Source organism: Onychostruthus taczanowskii, unplaced genomic scaffold, assembly GCF_017590055.1.
Source record: "Onychostruthus taczanowskii isolate IOZ18803 unplaced genomic scaffold, ASM1759005v1 scaffold92, whole genome shotgun sequence".
Lineage (NCBI taxonomy): Eukaryota > Metazoa > Chordata > Aves > Passeriformes > Passeridae > Onychostruthus > Onychostruthus taczanowskii.
In genome coordinates this window covers 2,068,492-2,080,721 of record NW_024507213.1, presented here as the reverse complement: position 1 = coordinate 2,080,721, position 12,230 = coordinate 2,068,492, and positions in this window count along the sequence as shown.

Sequence of the window (12,230 nt, the reverse complement as noted above, 5' to 3'; positions counted from 1 at the left end):
TGTTAAGTATTCAATTAAGAAAAACATAACCCTGCCTTCAGTTATTCAATTTCTTACATTTTGGCACATTTTGGAGTTTGGGCTACAGTGTTCTGTTTGACTTAACCTATCTAGAATGTTTTTTAAAAGATAGCGTACATCAAAGAGTCACTATCTGTGGGTTCATTTCTACTCCCATAATAATTGACAGAAATAATAATGACAGAAATAATAATTTAAAACAATCAAACAAACAAATCCAAGAAAGAAAACAAACATAGGCAAAACCCCCTAAACAATCTAAAAACAAACAAATAAAAAACCAGATATCTAGTGAGGAAGGCAGAAAAAAAATTAGTCTGTAAGTGAATACAATATTAATTTCTGTAGGTTAACAGGTTTCTTTTTCCTCCATAATAAAATACAAAATCACTGTCCATAATATTATTGTGCAGTTCTGCTATTGCAACTTTTTTCCTCATCCTCTTTTCCAGGACCAGATTTCCTGCACAAAAAGCCTAGTTGGTGTTTCATGTGGTCACTCAAAAACCACATGAGATATCCACCCTGTGCCATTACCTAGTAAATATCATGGGGAAGGGAGAAACAAGAAAATGTAACTTGCATGTTCTCACTAATAATAATCCTAATAAGAGAGTGCACACAAATACACACAGAATAAAACAGGTCTTAATGCATAAATGATTCTGCCATAAATTAATAATATTTTAGGCAGGATTTTGGGCTTCACTTTATTGGTATCTTGGGGGCTTTTTTTATCTGGTGGTAGTGTGAAGGATCTCTTTGCTTTCCTTCTCCCTGTTTTTTTTTTCACTTGTGAGTCTAGAATCTAAATCATACAAGGCTATAACCCCTAAAAAATCAAAAGTGAAAAATTTTCCTAGTTCTTGCAATGGTTCCAGGAAATATCCTCTTTACTTCTCAGGGATACAGCATTTATCCATTCCTGAGCATCCAAACTTTTGAGGTTAGATGGTGAAGAGATGATCAGCTCATGAAGCTGTTTGGAAGGGGTTCCTGAGGGCAGGACTGCTCAACACTAGCAAAACACACAGTCCATAAAAACAGAACAGAGAGGCGGTAGTAGTACCAGAAGGGATGTTGTTAATTTTAAAATTATTTTGTCATATTTTCTTATTTACACTCCTGCTCAGCAGGAAGTGCTAAAAATGAACAACCTCAGCTTGCCAGGGACTCTGGCCCGTTTCTGCACTCCCACACAAATCTTTCCTCACACTGATGCCTGGCCTGGCCTGGCCTCCCCACCCCAACCACCCCACCACTCCCCTCTCTGCTTCTTCCTCTTCTCCTTCCCTTTCCTTTTCCCTCCCCTTGTCTCTGCCATGCCCATTTCAATGAGCCCCACACCACTGGTTTGACACAAGGTCTCCTTTGCCCCTTCCCTCGGGCCCAGCCCTTCCTGACCATTTCAATCAGCGCCTCACACCCACAGGCCGCGAGCCCCGAGGCCGGCCATGCTCCAGCCACTGCCAGAGCCTTCCTGTTGTCACAGCACTCAGGCAACAGAGACAACAAACACGACAAAACACCGGTTGGTCAGCAAAGAGTGAGTTTTATTGTTCATAGCTTGTACAGACAGCTCAAAATTCCCAGGTCTAGGCAGCCCCATGTCCTGAAGCAGTGATGTGCTCACACCTCGGGAAGGATAAGATTGGGTGAAGGCCCTGTCAGTCAACCCAGCGGCTGGTTTATGGAGCTGGCTGGGCAACCTAATTAATTTGCTCAGCACAAGCCAGCTTCTACTGTGATATCAGGTGGCAACATCTCACCCTTCTGTCTATATCAAAATTTTAATTTGCTCTCTGTCACCCATTTGCAAGGGTCCCTTGACAGAAATGCAATGCCCCATGACAGAAAAAAGCATGGGTTCAATTTGCATGGGACTGCATCACTAAGTGGCAGCAGTCAGGTCTAGGAGCTCTTAGGCAAGAGCACAGGCTAGCATGCCACAGGGCCCTTGCTTACAAGTCACAAGTCACAAGTTACTTGTTTGGAGTTACGAGTAATCTCTAAAAACCAGAAACTATTTAACCCTTAAACAGTTAGGAAAAAGGTCAACTCTTAGAAAACAATTCGTAAACCAATTTACAAGTCATATCTTAACTTTCAGCTGAAATTATAACCTCAAACCATTCCAATTTAGAACTGTAAGAAAAAAAAAAGAAAAAAAAACAACTTTACAGATAAAACAATTTGTAAACAAATAAAGTCTTTCTATGAACTGTTACTTCAAGAGTCCCAGAAGTCTTTGAGATACTCATCAACTGCTCTGCTTACATGGCTCTGGGATGTCTTGTGAGGGGACATCAAGACACTGTCTGTGGTTCTGAGCAGGATGTGATGCAGGCTGGATTCATCTGGCAGGTATCCAGCATGTCCCAGTGTCCATTGAAATGCATTTACCATAGGATTATTTAATACTATATGATTGAAAGACATTAGAGCATGATATTGGCTAAGAGTTAAAGGGGGGTTGTGCATTCACCCCAACCATGCTCCCCTTTTCTTTGTATTGATAACTAAAAATAGGAACAAAATATAGTTTTGGAACAGCATTAATAAGGTTCTATTACCCAGGGTTTGCTGTTGCTGAGTGGTTCCTTTTTCACAATGACAATTTGAAAGAACTTCTTTTGGATGAGGCGTTCTCATTTATCTCAATGGGAAAAGGGTTTAGCTTCTGCAAAGTTTCCACAGAATCATTCAGGTTTCCTAGTACATTTTGCCTTTACCAGCAAGATCCATGGCTTGATGAGGGCCATGAACTTGTCTGGGACAGTTGTTCTGCATTTATATTTTTTAAAAAAATGCTTTTTTAATATCTAGTGTAAAAAAATTTAACCCTAACAGCTTATGAACAATTAAAGATATATAGGCTTTTTAATTTTTCTGTTATTATGGTAACAGTGCAAGCGCTGGGAGAGTTGTTCTGCATTTATATTTTTTTAAAAAATGCTTTTATTAATATCTAGTGTAAAAAAATTTAACACTAACAGCTTATGAACAATTAAAGATATATAGGCTTTTTAATTTTTCTGTTATTATGGTAACAGTGCAAGCAATATACATTTCTTCCTTTTGTAAGAAGTTAGAAATTTGTTTTTGACTTCAATAGGTGATTTTTAGCTTTTAAAATGACAGCATGGCAGGTGGCAAATTTTTCAGTTAAAAAACTTTGCAACTGAAATTTGCTTATGATATTTCTAAATTAATGTTTTTGTGTATGTTTTAACAGATCTTGAGTGTTAGAGTGAGTACATTCTTTGAGTTTTCCAGGTTGATCTAGTTGGTATGCTGATTGCATTGTGAGTAGAAATAATAGAAGTATTAGGAATAAACTCAGTAACATACATTCTAGGGCATCTTTAATACACAGCAGTCCCTACCTGAGACAGAAACGTATTAAATACTTTATTAGTAACTGTAACAGAAAAAGCTAGCACAGACTTAGTAATTTTAGTTTTATCAAATATAAACAATAATAATAATAATAAATATTGTACTATGAATTCTAGGAGATATTTAATAAACAGTTGTGCATTTCTGTAAACTTTGTGTGACACCTGTTTTGTAAAACTGTGATAGACTTGATTGGCTTAGTCACATTATATGAGCTAGTTTTACTCCTAGCAAATGTTACTAGTTTATTGGAGTCTCTGGAACATTAAACCTTTGTAAGGTTGAAGCAGTAGAGGGCAGGGTGGCTGTGGGGCTGTGTTGAGGTGTGAGGGGTAGGAACTCGGCACTGCCTTTGTTGGTGTTGCTTTGGCTGGAGCTGTTAGATTTTTTAGTTTTCTCTTCACTGCCCACACGCAGGGCTTGGTGAGACGGTGGCTGCTCCTGCTGCCCAGAGGTGGCTGCTCTACATGGCCAATGCCATTTTTTGGGGTAGGTTTGTTTGCTAACGTTCCTATGGAGCAACACTCCCACATGCTTTTTCCCATCTTTGTGTGCTCGGTGAGCCCACCACAGGGGCTTTTCTCCTGCTCTGCTTTCCGGATTGAGGTCTGTAGGAGTTCCTGGAGATGCAATGCCCAGACCCATCCATGCAGGCAGGGGTGGGAGTCGGGGGTCAGGGCCACACACACTGGAGGGGCAGCTGTGTCCCCACAGGTTGCTTTGGGGTGGGGCTGCCCCCTGACCTAGGCTGGGCTGGGAGTACAGGTACATCCACTGATGGAGGTGTGGCAGGGCTCCACGAAGTACGGGTGTATCTTTGGGGCCACGTCACCCAACCTCAGGAGGAGGTGATCCTGGTGTTTCCATGGAGATGGGAAGGGCTCGCGGCTCTGGTGAGGGAGGCATCAGAGCGGCTTTCAGGTGGTCTGGCCCCACAGAGCGGGGTGCCATGGTGAGCCCCCCGAAGGTGGTGCCAGCATGGGGGTCTGGCAGCACACGGCATCTGCGGACACCACAGTGCCACAGATCATCTCGGCATGGGTGCCAGGGCTCCCCGCTGCCAGCCGCAGCTCTGCTCGCTGCCAGGCCCAACCAACCCCTCCATCTCGCCACACGCCAGAGCCCTGCCACAAAGGGGTTTGTGGAAAATGGGTCCCAAGGGTGTGGCACCGGCATGGATGGTGTGTCCAAGGCGGATCGGCCACATGGGCCAGCCTGGCTGCACATGGCAACCATTTCGTGCAGCCGCGTGTTCTGTGGGCTTGGAAGGGCGCCCATTCCCCTGATAGCTCCTCTGGTGCCCAGTGCTCACCATATGCTCCAGTATTTAACAGTCTTGCTGAATCTAAGGTAAGATTCCAAGGCTTTGTAACTCTTATCACATTTTTGTCACCGCTGGAACCTACTTTAATTATACATTGGCCAGGTATTAAAGTCAAAGGCAGCTTCTTCGGCTGTGTCCAATCTGTGGGTTTAGCCCACATTCAATGCTAATAGTGCTTTTTCATCATCATTTACTTCCCATCCCCCAAGAAGAAGTCTCCAAACATTTAGAAGTCGGTGATCATGCACAAAGACAAGACCCCGCATATCTTAATTGAGGCTTTTCTTCTATTTTCAGCTCCTCCATTTTTTTGTTTCACACAGCCCTTAGGCTGTGATTTTCGCAGCTCTTCACTGTAGGGTTGGGTCTCCTTGCCGCTGTTTTTTTCCAGCTTTTCACTGTGTGGACAGGCTCTGCAGGCACTGTCCTCTGCCTCCCTCCATTCTGCCCACGGGTAAATGACTGTTTCATCCCCACAATCAGGGTGACCACATCTTATCACAGCGGTCGAGCATCAGAGAAAAGACACAACACAAAACACTGGTAGGTAACGAGCAAACAGAATGTTTTATTCTTCACAGCTTACTTTTAAGGGCATTTAAAAACACCCCAGCCTAGGCAACTCATTGGTCTGGCCTTTACAACCCCAGGTCCTGAAGCAGGGCTTGTACCTCAGGAAGGATAAGATTGTGTGAAGCCCCTGTCAGTCAACCCAGCGGCTGGTTTATGGAGCTGGCTGGGCCACCAAATTAATTTGCCCAGTAAAAGTCAGCTTCTACTGTGACATAAAGTAGCAACAGCTTCAGCTGCTCCAGGGGTGCCAGGGTGGCCTTTGTGACACAGGCACCTTGTGCCACAGCCCTCAGTGACACTGCAGGACATTGTGATGCCCACAGTCCTTTGTGACTTGGCAGAGCCCCGTCCCAGCTGGGGGTATATGAGGGACACTGCGGGCCCTGGGCTGGCCAGTGCCAGCAGAGCGGCTGTGTCGCTGTGTGCCGGGACCTGTCTGTGCCACAGCACGTCAGCCATGGAGGAGGACAAGGCAAAGGCCAACTCCCAGCCCTGCAGGCCCTGGCCCGGCCCTCGCAGAGCCCAGGCCTTGAGTGGGCAGCAGGAGGAGGCCGAGAGGGGCTCGGTGGGGCCAAGGACAAATCCAAAGCTGCTTCCTCTCATCCAGATAGGACTCCATGCTGGTCTTTTGGCTTTTTCTCCATGTGGATCGTGCACAGACAGGAGGTGTTGCTCCCATGACACCACTGAACACTGCCGGACTGTGACACACAATTCCTACAATACAAAAGACAGTTGGGTTTAAGAAATAGTAGTAGTAGTAGTAAAAAGCCCCAATACCCATACCCAAAATGAACATCCCCCCTGAAAAAACAGAGATAATATAATGAATAAGAATGGGAATATTAGAAAGACCAGGTAGAAGTTGAAGTTGATGAAGAAGTAGTACTACTAAAAAACAATAAGAAGAGGAATGGAAATAATGAAATTAGAGAAAGCATAAGAAAAAGCTTAAGAATATGTAATAAAGGGAATAGGAATAGGAATAAGAATAGAATAAGAATAGGAATAACAATAGAAAGAAGGACAAGTAGGAGGACATGAAGGAGTACGAAAACTAGAAGAACAAGATGAACAAGGAGCAGAGGCAGTAAGGATCAGTCATAACCCCTCTGAGAGCCCCAAAGCTCTCCCCAGGCTCAGTGCTGAGGCCTTACAGTACAGCACTGCACGGGATGCAAAGCCATGCAGCAGATGCAGAGTGTGCTGCAAGAGACTGCCTCAAACTTCCTCCAGCCAGGGCAGGGCCCCAGTGTCTGTCCCTGTGCTGAGCACCATGTTCTGGGGGACCCTGAGCACCAAGGAGAGCTGGTGGAGAGCGTCAGCGGTGTTGGCATGCACGGAGGGGAGTTTTTGTCCTAATCTGTCTCTGTCTCTCCCTATTTCTCCCCACACCACTCACCCTTCCTTCCTTCCTTCCTTCCTTCCTTCCTTCCTTCCTTCCTTCCTTCCTTCCTTCCTTCCTTCCTTCCTTCCTCTCTCCCTCTTAATGTCTCTTTCTCATGTTCTTTCTCATTTTCTTTTTCTCACTTCCTTTTTCTTTTTCTGTCGCTTCCTCTTTTTCTTTGTCTCTCTCTTTTTTGACCTCTCCTCTTTCTTCTTTCTCCCTTTCCCTTTCTCTTTCATTCTTTCTCTTATTTCCCCGCTTTATTTCTTCTTTCTGTCTTGATTCATTGCTTACCTGTTTGCTTGCCCCTTCCCTTCCCTTCCCTTCCCTTCCCTTAACGCCCCTCCCCTCCCCTTTCTTTCCCGTTTCCCTTTTTCTCCTTCCTTCCTCTTGCCCCCTCCCTCGGGCCCAGCCCTTCCTGACCATTTCAATCAGCGCCTCACACCCACGGGCCGCGAGCCCCCAAGGCCGGCCCTGCTCCAGTGGCAGTGGCACGGAGGCGGGGTCGGCAGCTGCTGAGGAGGAGCCCCGCAAGCCTCTGGCTGCCGAGGTGGAGAGGCAGCACAATGTCCTCCCCTCGGTCAGGAGGTGCCTTAGGCAGAGCCGCAGAGCCCCGTCCCTGCCCCATCGAGCCCCCAGGCCCCCGGCCTGCGGCTGTGAGCGAGGCCGTGCTGGCGGTCAGGGCTGGGGCCGGCAGCCGCAGGAGCTGAGCCAGCCGGAGCCCAGCGCGCCTGCACAAGGCGAGGCAGCAGCTGCAGGCAACAGGGAAAAGAGCTCGATTTCTGCCCCACACAGCCCCAGCTGTCCCCCCAAGCTCTCGCCCGGTCTGCAGGGAGCCCAGGCCTTGAGTGAGCAGCAGGAGAAGGCCGAGTGGGGCTCAGTGGGGCTAAGGAGAGCGAGGAGGCAGGCATTGTTTGGGGAGCTTCAGGTTTTTGGGGACGGTGAGGAGGAGCCAGAGCTCTCCGGAGGAGAAATGAGCTAGAATCAGCGGGGGACTCCAGGGGAAGGCTGTGCTGAGCCACAGCTGTCCCCAGGAGATGCCCATAGCCTCTTGGATTATGATGAAGGCCTTGAGCCAGAGCTTGCCAAGAGGAATCCGGGAGCTACTGGGACTTCTCAGACAGGGAAGAAGGCAGGGAGCAAGGGGTCAAGTGTTCCCCAGCAGTCTCAGACTGGGACGAGTGCAGGGAGCAAGGAGACAAGGATCCCTGCCAAGAATTCTCAGACTGGGAAGAATCTCCTGAGAGGCTGCTGTCCCCAGGAGAAGGCACAAGCCAAGGGCACTCCTGGAGTTGGAAGTTTGCAGGAGGCATCAGCTGTCCCAGGAAGAAGCCAGGAGCCAACAAGAGGTTTCTGACTGGGAAGAACGCTTTTCGGAGCAGGGGCTTTTTGGAGGAGAATTGCCTAACTCCCCAAAAATGTTGCACTGAGAAGGACAGAGCCCACAAGAGGGGACTCCCAGAGAGACCAGCAGTTATAAAGAACACACACACTGGGAAGAGTGCATTGGCCAAGAGCTTCCTGAAAGCAAGACTGCATTGGCTGGAGGTGTGTGAAGGCAATGAATGCTCGGACACCTTCTGTGCACTCCAGCTGGGAAGATGACAGCGACTGAGACTTGAGCAGTACATGTGGGAACAGGATATCATCCAGAGCCCGCAGCTCAAGGCTTGGCTGCAGAAGGAGGACTAGTAGGATGGGGTGGGCATCTTGGAACTGCACGAAGAGGCCAAAGAGGCCAAGCATCAAAGATCAGTAGCGTTAGGCCGAGATGGGTTCCCCGTGCCCGTCCCACGGCAGGCTTGTGTGGAGCGCCAGGCCCTGGAGCCGTGCCCCGGGCAGGGGCTGCCCCGCAGGAGACGCCGCCGCCGTCTCTTCAGGCGGGCGCTGCGGGGGCTGTTCCGCTGCCCCTGCCTGGCGGCACGGCCCGAGGATCAGCGCCCGCTGCCAGCGGCACCCGGCCTGCAGATGGCGGCCGGCCCACGGCCTGCCCAGCGCCCTGAGGGAGCCGCACGGGCCGCCTCGGCCTGCACGTGTCCCTGCGGGCCAAGCCGGCCCCAGCCGCTTCCCAGCACCCCAGGGCGGCTCCCCAAGGACAAAGGGCCCCAGAGCCGCAGCCGTGGGGGACACTTGCTGCCAGGGGCTCAGCGCCGCGTCCCAGCCCAGGCTCCGGCTGCCAAGGCACCTTCAGAGTCACCCGCTCCCACTGCCAGCCTGGCACCGCCATCGGCACCCCTGAACCGTGTCCCCAGGGGCCACATCCACACGGCTCTTGGCCCCTTCCAGGGACACTGACTCCAGCACCGGAGACTGCGGCAACTTCTTCCAAGGCCTGACCAGCTTCTCAGGGAACAATTATATCCCAATCTGAATCTGCTCCTCCCCTGCTGGGATCCAAGGCCATTTCCTCTCCTCCAGAAAGGACTCTGTGCTGGTCCTTTGGCTTTTTCTCCATGAGGATCAGGCACAGACAGGAGGTGTTTCTCCCCAGAGATGACCCCACACACCGCTGGACTGCGTCACACAATTCCTACCAAACAAAAAAAGTTTGGTTTAAGAAATACCAGTAGTAAAAGAAAAAAACCAAAAACCCCCCACCAAATAAAATAAACTCTCCCAAAACCCACATAAAGACAAAGAATAAGAACAGGAATATTAGCAAGAATAGGAAGAAGTTGAAGCAGATGAACAAGCAGTGGTATTAAAAAAGAGTAAGAATAACCATAACAATAACAACAATAACCATAACAATAGAAAGAAGAAGAAAAAGAAAAAGATGAAGTTTAACAGGAAGTAGCAGTATTAGAAGATGTATAAAAAGAAATATAAAATTAAGAACAAGAAGAATTTTAACAAGAAGAAGAAGAGAAACCAGGTTTGTTTCCGTTTTCTGTGTGAAATATTTGTTCTTGTGTAGAGGAGAACCTAAACAGCGTCATACCTCCTTTTTTCTGCTGCAATTAAATTGTTTTAAAATAAATCTGCCTCATGTAGACAATGGCCATTCTTGTGTCCTTTTCACACTGATCAGCCCAAGGGGTGAATTAACAGAAACCCCAGTTTCCCTGTCTCAGAGGTGGCTTGCAAAAACATCTTTCTAAATTAAGAAGCAATTGTTTCTTATAATGTAAAGGAAAAAGTGAATCTGAAGGAAAGTTAGTGTCATTTTCAGGCTAAAAGCAAGCATTTTAATTCCGAAGAAAGAATGCTTTCAGCAGCGCCTTGTTGAGACAGAGTGGGTGGTGGTGTCTTCACATTAGGCCGAGTGTGGGTGGTGTTTTGGCTTGTTTCCATCTGTACAGGACTCTAAAGCCCTGCAGGTGGGAAACTAATACCTACAGAACACAAATTTGCAGATTAAATCGTATCCCCCTCTTTGTTTTTCACATTTCTTGTGATCTGGCATTTTCCTGTGGGTTTGCTGTGATGGAGAAATCCTGATTCTTCTGAAGTTTGATCTTTTAATCCCTCAGTAAATGCAGATTGGCAGATTTCCCTTCAGACACAGCGTCCGGTTATAGCATCAAAACCACATTAAAAAAATAATTGTAATACCTGAGTAGTGTAAATCATGTTGTCTCAGGATAATTTTAGAGCTATTTAATAAGAGAGTTAGTAGAAAAAAAATGGCAATTCTATTTAATATTGCTTTTCTTACCAGCATCTTTTACCTATTGGTCATCTTCTGACATTAAAAGGAACTCTCATTATATTCATAGCATCCACCCATTTTGTTTTACCAGTGCACATTTGTTCAATTAATTCAGTATTCCCTAACTTTATGGAAAATATTTTGTTCTCTTTGATCATGTGATGTCATTCTAACATTAGTCACCTATGAATAATTACGAGTTTTGATAATGCTTTGATAAAGTGACTGACCATGTCATGTAAGAAAAAAATGCTGACTACACCTCATCTCTAATTACATGGCATGAAAAAAAAAAGGGAACTATTATAATATATTAATAGAACCCAAAAGTTTTAAAGTCTGAAACCACAAACCAGAACAAAATTAAAATGGAAAAGCACAGAGTTTTATTAAACAGAAAAATTAGATTTTTTTTTGCAAAAAGCATGTTGCAGCAACAGAAATATTTCACTTAGTTTGAAGATTGCCCCAACTCCCAGGAGTACACAACTCAAAAATCTTCCAAAAGTACATATTGGAAGTTAAAAAAAAAAAAAAAAAAAAAAAGAAGAAGAAAAGAAAAGAACAGAAAAGCTTAATATGTATGAAGTAAACAGAAAAGATTGAGCAACAGCCATGCTATGAAGAACAGCTTGCTACATTTTAATTAACCTTTCAATAGCACGGGCATTTAATTCATTGAACTTCCACAGAAATCAACGGTAGCCTTAAAACATACTTCAAAGGGAAAAAGAGGGGCCCAGGAGCTACATACACATCCTCCTAAGTATCCGCTTGGCTGGCAGTCTGGAAAGTGCCGGCTTCAAAGGATTAAACCTTTATTTGAGGATCCTAATTTAAAGTGTTACTGTGGGATATAATGCTATCAGTGGTCATGCCTTCAAATAAAGCAGAAAGGTGTCACTAACCTTTATTGACAGCCCCATGAAATGTGAGATTAAGGCAGTCTTTGTGATTCTGCTGCAGAGCCCTTTATCCCCTCAGCTCCCACGTGGCTCTGAGGGACAGCACTTTTCTGGCACAGTAAAACATTTTGGGTCACTCTGGACCAGGGTAGTTTAAGAGCATGTTAACCTGCCTGGCACAAAATTCCTCTAGGCTCCAATCAATATTTGTGGAGTAGATGTTTCTTGGAAACATTACAGAGTTGTTTTGTTTTTTTTTATTTGAGTACTATCCAAAAGAGAAGACAAGGTACAGCTTTCAGATCTAATAACAACAGCCTGAGGCAAAATATGGGCAGCTGAGCCCAAAACATGAAATGGCTGAAGTTACCATCAGCATTCAAAAGATTCATGTTGTTTTTATGAACAAGCTGGCAGAGTTCATCAGGAAGTAACTGTACCAGAAATATACTTTGCTTTTCAGTAAAGAGAGTATTTGGACTCCTAAGTCTGTGCTTCCTGCCTTTCGCCTGCTTAAGAAGGCCGAAACCTTCTGCTTCTCATTAACAATTGATAATAATAATAATAGGTACAAAATATTGAGTTTTCATCCCCTGCTTTGATTAAATTACACTTTTCCTTCTTTGTGATGTAGGTCAAAACAGAGAAAATCACACAAAAAAAAATCACAAAAACAGAAAATCACAAAAAAAATCACAAAAAAAAGTTCGGTGAGAAAATCACAAAAAAAAAAAAAATCACAAAAACAGAAAATCACAAAAAAAATCACAAAAAAAAGTTCGGACTTTTTTTTTTTTAACTCACTGTGGGATACAATAATTTATTGTGAAGGGTTAAAGTTTAGAAGAGTGACAGAAAATTAAAATAAACGTGAAAACTGAAAACTGGGACAGTGAATCCTGTGGAACTCATCGACAGTATGAGCAGGGAAGAGAGTAAGTTGACAGCAAGTCATGTAACCTGTGATAT